This window comes from Musca autumnalis, unplaced genomic scaffold (genome assembly GCF_047663935.1).
Source record: "Musca autumnalis isolate F117 unplaced genomic scaffold, ASM4766393v1 scaffold_1, whole genome shotgun sequence".
Taxonomy (NCBI): domain Eukaryota; kingdom Metazoa; phylum Arthropoda; class Insecta; order Diptera; family Muscidae; genus Musca; species Musca autumnalis.
This window is the reverse complement of record NW_027411644.1, coordinates 156,823,188-156,839,692: the sequence shown is the minus strand read 5'-3', so window position 1 is coordinate 156,839,692 and position 16,505 is coordinate 156,823,188. Positions and strand designations below refer to the sequence as shown.

Below are 16,505 nucleotides of genomic sequence, written 5' to 3'. Positions count from 1 at the left end.
TTGCAAGCGAAAAAGGAAAGCCGAAGATTCGAACCAACATAACCCCAAAATTATGTGACGCGTTTCACTGTTAGTTATGCAGCTTATCAGATATATCGGCTGTGGAGTGCAGTGCTTCGAAACTTATATTTATACCGAAGTTATTGTATTTATAGACTAAGCTTTGCCATCGAACTTTGATTTTTCAAATGCAATGTGCTCTTTGCAGTGATGAGCTTTTTCACAGTTATGAACACACGTCCCGATAGCATCTTCATATGTTTTCGAGGACGTGTGGTTCAAATCCCAGCCTGTCTCAAGCTGATTTTTTATTTGAAATTTTGCCTGTTAGGGCAAAGATCATTTAATGATAATTTTTATTAATTTCTCGCTGAAGTTGAGCTTAATTATAGAAGATTTTTTGCAAGATATGAAGTGTTATCGCTTTAGTGAAAACACTTGCATAAAATCATCGATCATTAAGGTCAACTCCTACGAGAAAATGAATAAAAATTAACTTTAAATGACCTTCACACAAAAAGGCAAAATTCGAAAGATTATTTCAGCTTATTAGAGGAAATCACTAACGGACTTTGAAGTGGATTACTTATTGAACAAACTTCCATCAGGCTGGTGGGGCGATAGAGACATATCCGGCATGTCGACCTAAAACTATTGATGTGTATTTTAATAGCATTCTGCAATTAGATTTTGTAGCAGGGACACTCTAATTTACATATGTACCTACATACATGTATATGCGCTGGTCTACAAATAGTGTAATCCATTTAGCAAATCGACGCTAAAGACATTTCTCATTTCATTCAATTGTTTAAATATTCGTATGCACTGAGAGGAATATTAAGAAAATAATATTAGCAGAAATTACAAAAATACTATATTTAAGAAAAAGATAAGACTGGAAGCGAAAATGGTGATAGGAAGTACTTGTTATACCCCCAGCCATTAGGCTAACGAGGGTATATACACTTTAATACGACAAAAAATGCATCTCATTGTTAGACCCTAAGTATGTTTTGACTAAACTCGTTAAACTCGCTGAATTAACCACCAACGAAACGTTCGGATGTGTGTGGACTCTGCTAGATATCACTTTTTCAATACAAACTCCTTAGGCCATGATAGCTCAGTTAATTCAATTAAATAAGACTTTCACAAATAAATTACCTTCGTCCTAATAAGACAACAATAAATAAATAATAAACTCGTTTCAGACAATTTGGAATCGATTTAGCCCCGTACATCCGTAAATCTCCCTGTCTAACTGGCTGGTTAGCACGATAAATCACGAACGGATCAACCGATTAGGTTTAAAAATTGGGTCTCGTAATACCTTGTCCAAATCAGATCAAGATCAATCTCATAGATGGGTCATATTGCTCACTCTCTTAGTTAACCCAATTTTTTTGCAAAAATTATGAAAAAGAGCAGTTGAAGACCAGGTACGAAAGCTATAAAAATCCTCTACAAATGCAGAACAACATTCGAACAGGATATCGTATATTTCCGCGATATCATTTTTTTTTTTTTTGCTGAAATGTAACATGCGATATCTTATAACGGAACAAGCGATTTGGCCCAAACTTCATATCTCATAACTTAATTTAAGTTTGAAAATGGGTCATATCGGTAATCTTCTTAGAGTACCTCCCTCACAAAGTTCACCATGTTTCTTTCTGTTCGAGTATTCTTTGGAATTTATTACCGAAGCTACACCTTGTGTTCCTTTTTACAGCGAGATTACGTTTTTCGTGACATGTTTCCCCACATACTGGTAGAAAAATCTCTATATTATGCGGTGTTTGAAATGACTGGAGGGCGCGAAATCTATCGAAAGAAATGTCTCCAAAAATAGCTTCCAAAAATGGGTAAAAAAGTTCTGGAAACCTCCTTAATACAAAATTTTTGGTAACACGGATTATTGTTGTGTAGCCGGTATTCGATTTGTCTATAGATTAAAGTTTCAGTTCACACAGACTGAGGATATATATCTCTGCCGGTAAAGCCAACTGACACCTTTTTAGTTGTTATAGCCCTCAACAGATCAAAAAAAGAGCCCCATCGAAAAAATATTTTCAGACCCCAAGTATGTTTTGACGAAATCCGTTTCAGACAATTTGGAGTCGATATAGCCATGTCCGTCCGAAAATGAAACCTTTCAGTCGACTTCTTCGAGTACCTTCACCACAGAAGCTAAAGATTTTTCAACCGAGTTGGTTCAACCTTTGAATATCGTAATATTTCTTCCAGAAATAGATCAGGTTCGAATATGGATTATATCAGTCCAGTTTAAGGCTATGTAGAGGATGGCTTTGAAGTTTTTACTGCCGGTAGTCCGATATATCTAGGTAGGCCGATATATTTTTTCGGACACAAATCGATACTTCCCAAGATAATTAGCCTAAATCAAATTCGAAAATTGACTATATCGATCAATAGATCAAACATTTTGACTAAAATATTGGTTGAGAATTGTTCGCAGGTAAATTTTAAAGTTTCTTCTTGGAGGTTCTCCCAAGATAATGGAAAAAATCTACAGCTACTAACCATAATAATCTTTCTCTATACCCTCAGTCTTGAAGTTGTTAGTCATATTTTCCAACTGAAATTAGCTGTAAATTGACATTTGGAGTTCTCTCTGGATGGGAAACATCTGCACTAAAAGTTTTCTGTGGACAGGAAATATCCCTATAAAATTTATGGGGAACGGAACGTTCACAAACGCTACAATGAAAGTTCCAATAAGCCCAATATTTTGTTGGCATGTTCATACATCCTGAGAAAGGAATGAAAATTCTGAAAATCCCTAAATATATAATTGTTGGGGGCAAGCATTTTGTAAGGTGCGAATTTATCAAATCAAAATCAAATTTGAACGAAATACAATTTTGAATAACTTATGAATGTCCGTTCTCAGTCGATGCTTAATGAAATATTAATGGGGAATCTTTGGGAAAAAATATGCAGTGGAAAATGTGGGCTGCTACCGGTCAACTTTCAATCACAGACTGAATGTAATTTGAAACTCAAAAGAAAAAGGGGAATCCCAACATTTCACATCAAACAATTATGTGTGTGTAAAACTGGTACTCAACTTAATTCAGCGATAGCATAGACTAATGAATGTATAGACGACGGAATGCTCACACCGAGTATGTTCGAAATGAGTATGGTGAACAAGAAACTCAATGTAAAATACCAAAAATACAAGTTAATAAATATTTTCTTCTGGCAAAAGACTGCATGGGGTTAGTTTTTGATGGGAACTATATCCTCAGATAAAAATATCCAAGAAAATATTGTAATTTTCTCCAAATAATAGATAATAGAGGTAAAACACGGTTAACAGAAAGAGCATTATGAAGCACGGGTAATAGAGGTAAAGTTCGGTTAATAAAGATCCAAGCCCAAAATCCCAGTATGACGGTTACCGGCTATAAGAGGCCCGGAAAAAAGAGGTTCAACTGTACTTTATGCCAATGTGTATCCAACCATAACAAAATACAGGGGACAGTCCTCCCACAAATAAAAATTGAAATGTGCACCAAATATATTCGATTTTAACTTATTTGAGAAATTTACAGCTACTCACTACCTATTGTATCATATTTTCTCCGTGTATAATTATTATGCACCAATGAATTTTCTTAGATTTAGATTCACATTATTGATTATGTGGAAGGTATCATTCACCCTCATACCAGTCAGGTACATACATAATATAAATTTAGAATCGATAAACAGAAACAATTACGGCAATGAACTCGTGTCATACACGTACCTATTATGGATAAGCTCATAGAGGTTACATGTTGTAATAGACGACACAATAGCAAGGACAACAAAAATGTTCGCCGTTAAGTCTATGCTACATTTAACAGGTAGTTTGTAGGCTTGTAAAACACGCAAAAGAAACTGCTTGTGTAAAATGTAAATGTTTGATTGATATAAAATCGAAATGGGAACGTAATAGAGTAACAACTGAAGGGAAAATAATTAAAATTAAACAATAGTTTAAAAAGCAAAAAAAAAACTAATTGAACTAATTGCAATATTTATGCAAGATAAAAAGTTCAATATAGTTTGAGTATGTATGTATACGTTATAGTTAATGGTATTTAGCTTTAATTGCAAATTAAAAATAAATATGAGCAGTAATAATAATTACAAATTTGCATACAGATTTATTCCAACTTTATAAATTAAATTTATATTTAATTTTTATACCCTCCACCATAGTATGGAGCGTATATTAAGTTTGTTTTTCTGTTTGTAACACAACGAACTAATCATTTGCGACCATAAAAAGTGTATATATTCTTGATCAGGATAAAATTCTAAGACGATCTAAACATGTCCGTCTGTTGTAATCACTCTAGCGTTCGCAATAACTGAGCTAGTGCTCTATATTTTTGAGCTAAAGCCATCCATAGGCAGGTTAAGTTCGAAAGTTTTTTGGTATAACGGCACCTCCCGAATTTCGATATTTTAGGGATTTTAGCTACATTTTTTGACCAAGCCACCTGTAATTTCACGTTTGGGTTTCCCAGTGGTCTCAAAATATCTCCATTAAAAAAAAATCGTCAACATAGGTCCATGTTTTTTTATAACCTCCATATAACTGTACCTCCCGATTTTTGGTATTTTGAGGATTTTAGCTACAATTTTTTACCGAACTACCCGTAATTTGACTGTTGAGGTAATCCACTAAAATCTGTCAGCATAGGTCCATGTTTTGGTAGAGCCCCCATATAACGGTACCTCCCGATTTTCGTTTTTTTATTTTAGCTACAGTTTTGACCCAAATATCTGCAAATCGACATTTGAGGTTACCAGTGGTCACAAAACTTCTCCATTAAAAACATAGGTCCACATTTTGATATAGCCCCCATTCAAGGTTCCCGACCGATTTAATACATTTTTTATGCTTTTTTTACCTTACTTAGGTATAAGTGGTCACAAAATATCTCCGCCTAAAATTCTGGACAGAAAAGAAAATAATTATTCAGTTTTAGTTCAGAATATTTTATAGAGGAGGGTATAAAAAGTTCGACCTGGCCGAACTTAAAATTTTACACAAAGAAAATATGTAAATATGTTGTAATAGATCACACAATACTGGTATAATATTCACCTGTCTTTCATTTAACCCAACACGCAAATACCTACAAGAAATGGCTCGTGTGAGAGGTAAACAAATGTGGTAACGCAATTATAATGTGTATGTAATCAGAAAAATAGTATGTATCACAAAAGCATAACAACAATTACAATGTAATTTCATCATCAATTGTTATTAAACAATGGATAACAAATGCAAACTATATACATACAAGTTAACACACTACCGTCGCCCCAAACCACTGTGCCAAGCTATTTCTCTATTACACGTGCCGCATAATCAGCATTTACCATATATTGCGAAACTGCAATACGATATGTTCTCATGGACACTGAACCTGCATTCAGCACTTTCAATATATTGCGAATTTGGAATATGATACCTTCCCACAGACACTCAACCTCAACACGAGTCGCACCGTCAACATATTGCATTTATGGGAAACATATTTGGCAGCATAATTACGGCATCGCTGCCAACAACTGGAGGCTTGAAGCCAAGAACAGCACAAGGCAGAGTTCAGTTGGAGTTCGGGAGTGAATCGTGATAGTGTTCCATTTAAACATAATCTACTTAAATTAGTGAAATAGTGTTAAATAATTTTAATTGAAATAAACTAGTGTAAAATCAGAAAATATCTTTTAGTGTCAATTATTACCGTCTGTTGACGGTGTGTTTTTTATTTTTTTAATTTACAAGGACGAGAGTCCTTAACTGGCGCCCGAGCAGCAGGGACCCGCTAAAAACAAGATTAGCGGTATCCTTATATAAAATTATTCACAAAATAAAAAAAATTAAAAAGTTCAATTTTTATGACAGTGTGGAGTGTGGATAAAAAAATCGAAAATCAAAAAAGTGCGGTAAAAGAATATCAAATAAATTTAACCAAGTGAAGGTCCTTGAAAGGAAATAATATACAAATAAATCAATCAAATAAGAAGTGATTTAAATTAAAGAACGGAAGGAAATAAAAGAAAAAATTGGCTTAAAATTAAGACGAAAAAGAAAAATTAAAAGAAAATTATGAAACTTAATAAAAAATAATTAAAAATGGAAATTAAAAAATTTTAAAGAAAAAAGGGAAAAAATGGCAAAGGAAAAATGATAAAAAATTATTAATTGAAAATAAAAAAGAGTTCAAGAATTTAAGAAAATATGTTTTAAGAAAAGCATTAAAATGATTAACCAGTTAATTTTTGGAGATCACCTAGAAAAGGAAAGTTTTATCAAAAAAAAAAAAAAGAAATATCCAAAAAAAGAGAAGAAAGAAAAATAAATTTTGCAGTTTAAATGATTATAATGAAGCGACAAAATTAAAAAAGAAACTGGGATAAGACAAAAAAAGAGAAGTATAATTGCAATAGAAAGAAGTATCAAAATTAAGTTATTAAGAAAAATAAGTTTTATTCTTGTAAATAAATTGCTTGTGAAAAGGAATAAAAATAAAGTTCTTTTTGAAAAAAAATATCCTAGTGAAAAAATATAACGAACTTACAAAATTACTTGTGAGAAAAATAATAAAACTCATTTGAAAAGTGAAAACTTTCTTGTGAAGAAAGTAATAATAATAAAATTCCTTTGAAAAAAGGAAGAAAAAATATAGTAGTAACATTGATTGTGAAAGAAAACATAACTCCTTGATGATCCTCATGTAAGTTATTTGTTATTCCATTACTTGCATATTTATGGAAGAATTTAGGCCGGATTGATGTACAAGACGATAAAAATGAATGTGGTCACCGATGCACTCTCCCGTCCAAGAACGGAAGTGAACGCACTCACTGACCCATCGTCGCTCAATAATAATTGTAATAATTATTATAATACTAAGATATTGATATTTTAAAATAAAATATTTTTACTCACAACAGTAACATGTAGTGGTTCAATTCGCAATTTATTTCTGATCAGCCCTTGGGCTTAGAATTGCAATCTATGAAAAGAAATAAAGTAATTTAATACAGCATGTGGAATCACCGATAAATGTGTTCGAAAATAAAGCAATCCTTCAACATGGGGGTGAGTTTTGAGTATAGTGAAGAGCCGCATAAGGTCTAAAAGAGATTTTTCGTGACTTACTAATATGCTGAAGAAAATTTTAAATCCTAACGTCATAAATTGAATTCAATTCCAGAGTTCTCTATTCCCACTTTACAAGATGTTTATATCAATAATTTGTACAGATTTTCGAGAATGTTACGTTAGCCGATAGAGTATTTAACTTTATAAAACGGGAACATAAAACTTGCCCATCGTAATGCTCGCGAGAATCATTAAGCAATATTATTTTTTAGCTACATATGCAAATTCGAGAATATATTAACCATTATGAGACGTTTAAAATAAATATGTACCAGAAACATCCCTCAAAATCACATATGCAGCCAACTCCAATTCCAAGTTATCCTTGTGAAATACTTCATATTGAACTATTTGATATAGATAAATTTAAATATCTAATTTCTATAGACAAATTTGCTTAACTTGCAATGTTATTGCCAATAAAAGTCAGACATCCAGATATTTAAAAATGAAATTAACTATTGCTGTTCATTATTTTACTGCTCCATGCGGTTCGGTTAGAAATAACGAGAGTGGAGTTTTAACCCTATAGATGAATTAAGAACAAACAAGTATAACCACTTATTCGTATTTTTTACTGGACCTTGTAACCATTTATATGGATTGTGTATTAATGCAATCCACAAATTTATTCTCCTTGAGAACACGAATATTTTAAATGTTTCGTTTCTCCAAATAAAGTTGCATATGTCAAATCGAATTTTTCCACTTAATAGACCTTCGCCATCTTGAAACGGAGTTTGAAACCTAGAACGATTTATCATATTCATAGCTATTGTCGACCGTTTGAACATAGCATTTCTACCTCTGGATGCATATGTTGCATTATGGGTAAGGCGAGTCAATCAAAAAAGGCCGCTAATGATATAAGTGAAGAAATTTTAAGGAGTTATTAATATCATATTTTCGCATCCGATGAATTGAATATCTCGGTTTTTAATCGTTTCATACCTACATTAAAGAATTAGAATGTTTATACAAATTTAAAGGTATGGAATTCACGAATAGAGGAAACAATCACAAACTAGATAAATCAAATTATGTGAAAAAGTACTTCAAAAATATTTTAAAATTCTCATGACAAATTATTAAAGTGAAACATATTGACGGATAGAGAGGTTGCATTCCACGTTAATCGAAATATATCGGTGTCTTTGTAAAGATCTCCCTAGATTGACACCTAAGGAGCGTGTAGCTATAACCGTGGATAGATACCATAATAGCATACATTCTGTTACAAAACGAAAACCCGCTGATGTTTTCCTTAATAGAACTGCTAGAATAAATTACCAGGAGATGGCAAACTTTAGAGAACACACATTCGAAGACATTAAGGCTCTTTTACTACACGAACAAGAAACAAGAAACGCCCGAAATAACAAAACTCGCTCGCCCCCTCGCGATTTCACTAATGGAGATGAATTATTCATTTCCAACAAACAAATAAAAAGCAAAGAAAAACCCTTATATAAAAAAGAAACTGTTTCTCAAGATAGAAACGTCACTATTATTACACAAAGTGGAAAGAAATTCCACAAATCAGACATTAAAAATGTTTAAACCACAAAAGCGATTACTGGTCAAGAGGTAAGATGGCTCATGCATAGATATCTAGCCCTGGCGGTCTGGGTGCAAATTGTCCAATATTTGTATTCGATCCATCGCATTGGTTCAATTCCAGTTAACTCGGTGGTCCGAGAGGTGGTATTCGAAGTGGTTCAACTCCACCGGGATTCTATGGCTTTAATTGACGGTGAAGGTACTCATGCCATGAGTAGGCTATAGCAATGGCTAAAGGCTATGGCTAAAAGGGATCAACATGGGCCTTCCTATGTCATCTGAGTTCACGCCTGCATTCCGAAAGTAATCGCCAAATATAAAATATTACAACTAAAAGGAACCCATTGGGTCAACAAATATAAAATATTAAAAATAAAAGGAACCCATTGGGTCAAAAAATACAAAATATCACAAATAAAAGGAACCCATTGGGTCACAAATATAACATATTAAAAATAAAAGGAACCCATTGGGTCGAAAATACAAAATATTACAAATAAAAGGAACCCATTGGGTCACAATACAAAATATTAAATATAAAAGGAACCCATTGGGTCAAAAATACAAAATATTACAAATAAAAGGAACCCATTGGGTCACAAATATAAAATATTAAAAATAAAAGGAACCCATTGGGTCAAAAATACAAAATATTACAAATAAAAGGAACCCATTGGGTCACAATACAAAATATTAAATATAAAAGGAACCCATTGGGTCAAAAATACAAAATATTACAAATGAAAGGAACCCATTGGGTCACAAATATAAAATATTAAAAATAAAAGGAACCCATTGGGTCAAAAATACAAAATATTACGAACAAAAGGAACCCATTTGGTCACAGATAAAAAAAAACTAAAAGGAACCCAAAGGGTCATAAATAAAAAAAAGAAAACCCGTACTAATCATTACTAATTAAAACAAATATCCCACTTCCCTGTTATTTGTTTCATCTAATGGAAACTACTCCGTCTCCCCGAACTCCTCTCACTCCATTAAACTAACACTCTACTACTAACCCATTAGAATAAGAAGATTTCGATAATTATCATTTACAATCTAAATTTGATAAAAATTAAGAAAGTGTAAAAAATTCGGCATTAACATTTGGCATTGTTTTTGAATGTTTAGAATAAATAGTTTTAGCACTGCATAATTACATAACAGTAGTAATTACTACATAATTATTTAATCACTTTCGTAATTTTAAATTATTTGTTACAAGTTTGGTTCAATATCTATGAAATAAGAATTATTTTACATTTACATTTTTTTATCATAAACAACTGCTATGTTTTAATACACTTGATAGACTTAAGCCACTAGACTATAATTGTTTCTTAGGTTGTGCCTCTGTGCATCTGCACAAGCATATGTTGTATTTAATCTGGACTCCCCAATCTTGACGATTCGTGATGACTATGGCTGGATAATCAATGGACACTTCAAATTAATTCACAATATCGACTTACAACGCTACGAGAACATATTGAATCGATTGAAGGATGAAAACAACATGATGAACGAAACCAGCGGTATCAAGGATGTTATTAAGTTTCAGCTGGAAAAAATTCAAATTCAACTCGACGAACTGAAGGGACCCAAAGTCGAGAGACGCAAACGCTCAATTAACTGGATTGGGTCAGCCTGGAAATGGTTAGCGGGCTCGCCTGATGCTTCAGATTGGGATGAGATTCTGCGAAGTCAGTCTACACTAATTTCTAATAACAATCAGCAATACAAGATAAACTCTGAAATTTCCACAAAAACTCAGGAGATCTTGCGAACTCTTAATGGAGCCGTTACTGCAACAAATGATATCCTGGGACACAACATTCAAGCAAAGTTTTCACAAGAGATACAACACAAGGTGATGATTCTAAAAGATGAAGTAGGTGAATTAGTCTTAGCGTGCCAAATGGCCAAGGCTAAAATTGTAAATAGTAACCTCTTGAACAAAGAAGAGATAAATAAATTAATAGGCGAAATAGAAGTCCTTCCCTACAGCAATTTCATCGAAGCCATCGAATATAGCGAACCTTCTATTTACTCGAATGGCACCCGCCTGCTCTACATATTGTCGATGCCAAAGGTAGAGGAAACCAAATTCAATCACCTGATTGTACGAGCAGTTTTCAAAAAGGGTCAAAAAGTGGATTTGGGTTATAAAACGATACTTATGAACAAGGACGAAACATATGGTATTAAGGACAAATGCCTTCGTCTAAGCACTGCCATGGTATGTAAAAAGGACACGCTTGATCTGTTGTCAGAGGAAGATTGCCTGCCACGACTTTTGAAGGGTGGCCAAACAGCTTGCCGCTACATAACTAGTTCAGAATCGAAGGTTGAACTACTTAAGGAGGACACATTATTTTTGGACAACTTTAACGGTAGCATTTGGTCCAACAAGACGTCTCGCCACCTCGATGGCTCCTTCATTCTACAAATGGAAAACGAATCCTTGACGATCAACAATAAAATGTATTGGAGTATTACCAGTTCTGGAATGCAAGTTCTCCCACCTGTGTTAGCCACCATCACGAATAAAAGCTTGTCTGTAAACCTTAATCTCATTCACGAAATGGCTTCAACGAATATACGGCTTTTGGGTTACCTAAAGGAGAAAACGACATGGTTCATGACGACAGGATCATTGGGCCTGTTCCTACTAATGGGTCTAATTCTAATAATCTGGAGGAAATTGACATCAAAGAAAAAACTTCCTAAACTTAACCTGTCAATACTACAACAAAATACGCCCTCACATCCTGATCTGCGGGACGCAGATTTTTAGGGGGGGAAGAGTTAACACACTACCGTCGCCCCAAACCACTGTGCCAAGCTATTTCTCTATTACACGTGCCGCATAATCAGCATTTACCATATATTGCGAAACTGCAATACGATATGTTCTCATGGACACTGAACCTGCATTCAGCACTTTCAATATATTGCGAATTTGGAATATGATACCTTCCCACAGACACTCAACCTCAACACGAGTCGCACCGTCAACATATTGCATTTATGGGAAACATATTTGGCAGCATAATTACGGCATCGCTGCCAACAACTGGAGGCTTGAAGCCAAGAACAGCACAAGGCAGAGTTCAGTTGGAGTTCGGGAGTGAATCGTGATAGTGTTCCATTTAAACATAATCTACTTAAATTAGTGAAATAGTGTTAAATAATTTTAATTGAAATAAACTAGTGTAAAATCAGAAAATATCTTTTAGTGTCAATTATTACCGTCTGTTGACGGTGTGTTTTTTATTTTTTTAATTTACAAGGACGAGAGTCCTTAACTTACATATGTATGTTGATAATTATAAGAACAAAAGAAAATGGGGGCATCAATGCCGACGAAAACAAGGTGACAATAAGAATATCGCTAGCCACACAAAAAAACTTCTAGACCATATTCTCATGAATATTATTATAGGTTTAACAGAACCCTAGGTTTATTAAGCCAGGCGAAATAGGTATTTATATACATATATAAAGCCATCAACTTTTAGATTCACTTTAGCAGTTTTGTTGAGGTATGTGTTTACTTATTATTTTTAAAGAAAGCTCGCTTAATCTCATATTTGTTGTTTTCAAATTTAAAAACAACAAGTTTTTAAGTGGGGTGTAGTTAAAATTGATTTACTTTAGGGAAAGGCAGAGAATACTAGTTTCGTTCAACGCCACTTGGACTCATCAGTTCTCTAAGTTCTTTGCATTGAAGCAAAGAACTCTTCCCCAATTTTATGACGACTCGAGCTCAAGAATAAATCTGACCGATAAGTTTGTTTAAATGCGAATTCAACAGAAATATTCAAACAATTTGAAAACAACAAATATGAGATTAAGCGAGCTTACTTTAAAAATAATAAAACCTTCAAAAAAGAATCAGTCGGCTTGCCGACAGAGAAGTACCCTCAGCCATGGTGAATTGAGGGTACATCCCTATCGACTCGAATACAGGCTACGCAACCATAATCCTTTTTTCCAATAATTACGTATTTAGAAGGGTTTCAGATTTTGTGGCCCATTTTGGACGTTGAACTTGCTGACAAGAAATTAATTTGGGTTGATGCTCAAAAGTGTTGCAGAGGAGGTACTTAAATGAATGGACCGATATAGCTCAAAAATATCGCGCCCACCAGTCATTTCAGTTGGTCACCGTATAACTTAGAGGTTTGGACCACTATATCCTTAATTACCTAAAGTGTAAGCATTTTAATTTTACCGATTTTTGTCGGTAACTCGTGGAAAAATTCCAATTAGAGATAATGATATTAACTTCCCTGTAGGAAACGTCAATAGAAAATCTATACTGACTTACTACTGACATTATCAATAGTACTACTGACAAACTGTTGACAACTCATGTAATTTCCTATAGACAGTATGAACGTGTCATTCGAAAGTCATTAGTGACATTGGAACTAGCATGTCAGTAGTTTCTGAGGGACCAAGTGTTGACATTGGAAGTATAGACATTGGAGGTAGTGAGTCAATAGACATTGGAGGTAGTGTGTCAATAGAGACTTTGGATGTAGTAAGTCAATAGTTCATCAAGGGTTATATGGAGACATTGGTACCAGAGATTCACTTCTAGATTTTTGGTCTATTTGAAACTTTTTGGTATATTTAAAAGCTAGATTTACAAATTCAAGACATTTTTGCTTAAGTTGTAAATACTATTAATGAAATTACAGGGTTTTTTTATAAAACAACGTCTATACAAATCGGAACATATGGAGAAAGTACAGTTTATGTCAAGGTCGCGGAGAATTTGAGGAGGCTATCGCACATACTCCTTGCGACTCTGATTACAACGATATAAATTTAGTCATGACACTCAACGGAGCGGATCGATCTTTCTAGTTCCTTTCCGTTCCAAATAGTTCAATGAAACTTTATCTTTCATCGTTATTTTTGTTCCCTTCGTTTCAACGAATCTTTCTCTTCCATCGTTCTTTTTGTTTTCATTTTTTGGTAGATTAACTTACATAAAAATAAATAAATTGCAGCGATTGTGATTTAAGTTTATTGAACAATGTGGCAGCATCTGAATAATAAACGAAACGAACGAGAAAGATAGAAGTGAGTGTGAAATTGAAGGAAGGAGAATGCAAGGAACTATATGAACTAAAGGAACTATGTTCTTGTGTTCACATAGTTCCTTTAGTTCATATAGTTCCTTGCATTCTCCTTCCTTCAATTCCACACTCACTTCTATCTTTCTCATTCGTTTCGTTTATTATTCAGATGCTGCCACATTGTTCAATAAACGAATCGCTCCAATTTATTTATTTTTATATCAGTTAATCTACCAAACAATGATTCGTTGAAACGAAGGAAACAAAAATAACGATGGATATAGTTCCAATAGTTCCTTGTCCGGAGTAGTTCCTCGGAACTAGTTCGTTCCGGAACTAAACAACTCTAGTTGGCACGGGAGCCTTTGTTAGCAGAATTACAAAGAGATTTTAATGTACATGCATTTGTTTAAACAACCACCAATGTTAGTACTCATGGCACAGTGCGTAGTGTGTTTGGCTACCAATCAGAAGCTCGTATGTTCAAAATCAGCAGAGATCATAATAAAAATGTGATGTGTTGCAATTGGAAGTAAATTCACCTCAAATATAGAACTTATGTTTTTTAGCTTTTTTGGCTTGTTTACTGAATTAAGTCATTACTTGGTAATAACTGTTTTTGGTTTGCAGTATCTAGAAATATACTCGCAACAAATAATATGTATGGATTTCATATCCCAATACGCTTGCAAAGCTATTTTTTCTAATATTGTTCTTTAATAAAAAAATCTTAAATTAATTGCCTCTCTCACAATGAATTGATAAAAAGAAATTTCTATCAGTTGATAACGCTAATAAAATAAACATCAATTGTTTCCAGAAGTTTAATTTATGACATATGGTTCTGATTACACTGTGCTACAGTGAAAATTTGCAGGGGTTCTAATGCATAAATTCGGTTTTGTGGGAGTCCATAGAAGACGAAAATACTTTTGGTTTCTTTGGGTCACTTCGGGTTTTGATTTTATAACGGTAAATGTAGTGAAAAATGGGCTTTCTTGGATTTTCAAATTTAAACGGACATTACTTCCTTTTTCCACAACCGATTTGCATACACTGTTCTTCATTATAAAGGGGAGAGTAATTCCTTTCGAACAAGCCATAGATTTTTAAAATCGGTTAACAAATGGCTAAGTAATAGTGGCTTAAGTGTGACAAAAATGCATTAAAAAACAGTAACATGTTTTTCCTTGTGCTCTCGGCTGCGTAAATGACACCTAACAGTACAATTATTTACAGTTAGCAAGTAGAAAATTTAGTTGGCTTTCCAAAATGGGAAAAACCAACAAAATCCGTTGAAAAATTAATGCGTTATGGCATTTTTTGTGTTTTAACTTTTTGGTTTTTTTTCATATTTTCCTTTATAAAGCAATGATACCTTGTCCGTAATTGTTAAGCAGGATAATCACAATTAGAATCACACATGCTAAGGTACCCATCTTTTATAAAGAAAAATATGAAAAAAACCAAAAAGTTGAAACACAAAAAATGCCATAACGCATTTATTTTTCAACCGATTTCGTTGGTTTTTCCCATTTTGGAAAGCCAACTAAATTTCCTACTTGATAACTGTAAATAATTGTACTGTTAGGTGTCGTTTATGCAGCCTAGAGCACAAGGAAATACATTTTAATTTTTTTTAATGCGTTTTTGTTACACTTAAACCACTATTACTTAGTCATTTGTTACCCGATTTTAAAAATCTATGGCTTGTTCGAAAGGCATTACTCTCCCCTTTATAATGCAAAACAGTGTGTGCAAATCGGTTGTGGAAAAAAGAAGTAATGTCCGTTTAAATTTGAAAATCCAAGAAAGCCCATTTTTCACTACATTTACCGTTATAAAATCAAAACCCGAAGTGACCCAAAGTAACCAAAGGTATTTTCGTCTTCTATGGACTCCCACAAAACCGAATTTGTGCATCAGAAATCCTGCAAAAAAATTTTGTCCACTTTTGTATCACAGTGTTATTAAAAGTGGTACATACTCACATATACAGATTATCTCACACTAATCACAAATATCCTGAGAACAAATATTACGGGTCAGTTACATCTGAAATGAGGGAAAATAAAGATACTTGAATAACTTTTTTTTAGGAAAAAATTTTAAGAGAACCAATAACCATATATTATTATTAAATAACGACTGCGTACATAGGTTCATTGTTATCTCACTAGAATATTCTTTCTTCCTATGGTATCCCTCATGTATAAGTAATGTGTTTTTGATTAGTAACTAGTGACAACTGCCTACAATTAGAGATGGACAGTGAGTAGGTAAATATCTGGTAAATCGGTAAATACTAAATTAAATGGAAAATGCAGAATGTGGAGACATATTCTTGGTTTTTGTTTCTGAAATTGTATAAAAATTGACCGTTGATAACACTTTTAGCACGGTATGGACATTTTAGGTACACTAAGAATCCTTCCGTCCTATACTTATAGCTTACTTAACTAAAATTATTAAACTCACATTTTCGAAATTTACTCAAAGAGTGACACATTTCAAAAAATCCACTTTCGAGGAAAACGCGTTTTAAGTTGGCGAATGAAATTTGACTCCCACCCTTAAACATATTGTTGCACAAAAACTAAAATAACTACTTGGACCATATTTTGCAAGCAGCTAGCCAGATATCA

The 16,505-nt window shown here is 33.5% G+C and overlaps 1 protein-coding gene across 18 annotated transcripts in view; it reads right to left on the bottom strand.

Annotated features, from left to right (window-relative positions):
• Positions 1 to 16,505, bottom strand: part of LOC141388636 (uncharacterized) — a 100,104-nt gene that overhangs the window by 17,752 nt on the left and 65,847 nt on the right. For 7 of the 18 annotated variants that reach the window (XM_073958689.1, XM_073958712.1, XM_073958692.1 and 4 more), the window contains one exon: positions 15,852 to 15,915. The exons of 3 other annotated variants lie outside the window; for them this stretch is intronic. The gene's annotated coding sequence lies outside the window, so the exon portion shown is untranslated. Of the gene's footprint in view, positions 1 to 6,988; positions 7,056 to 15,847; positions 15,916 to 16,505 lie in introns of all 18 variants that reach the window. 8 more of the 18 variants (XM_073958703.1, XM_073958697.1, XM_073958706.1 and 5 more) reach the window with 2 other exon arrangements.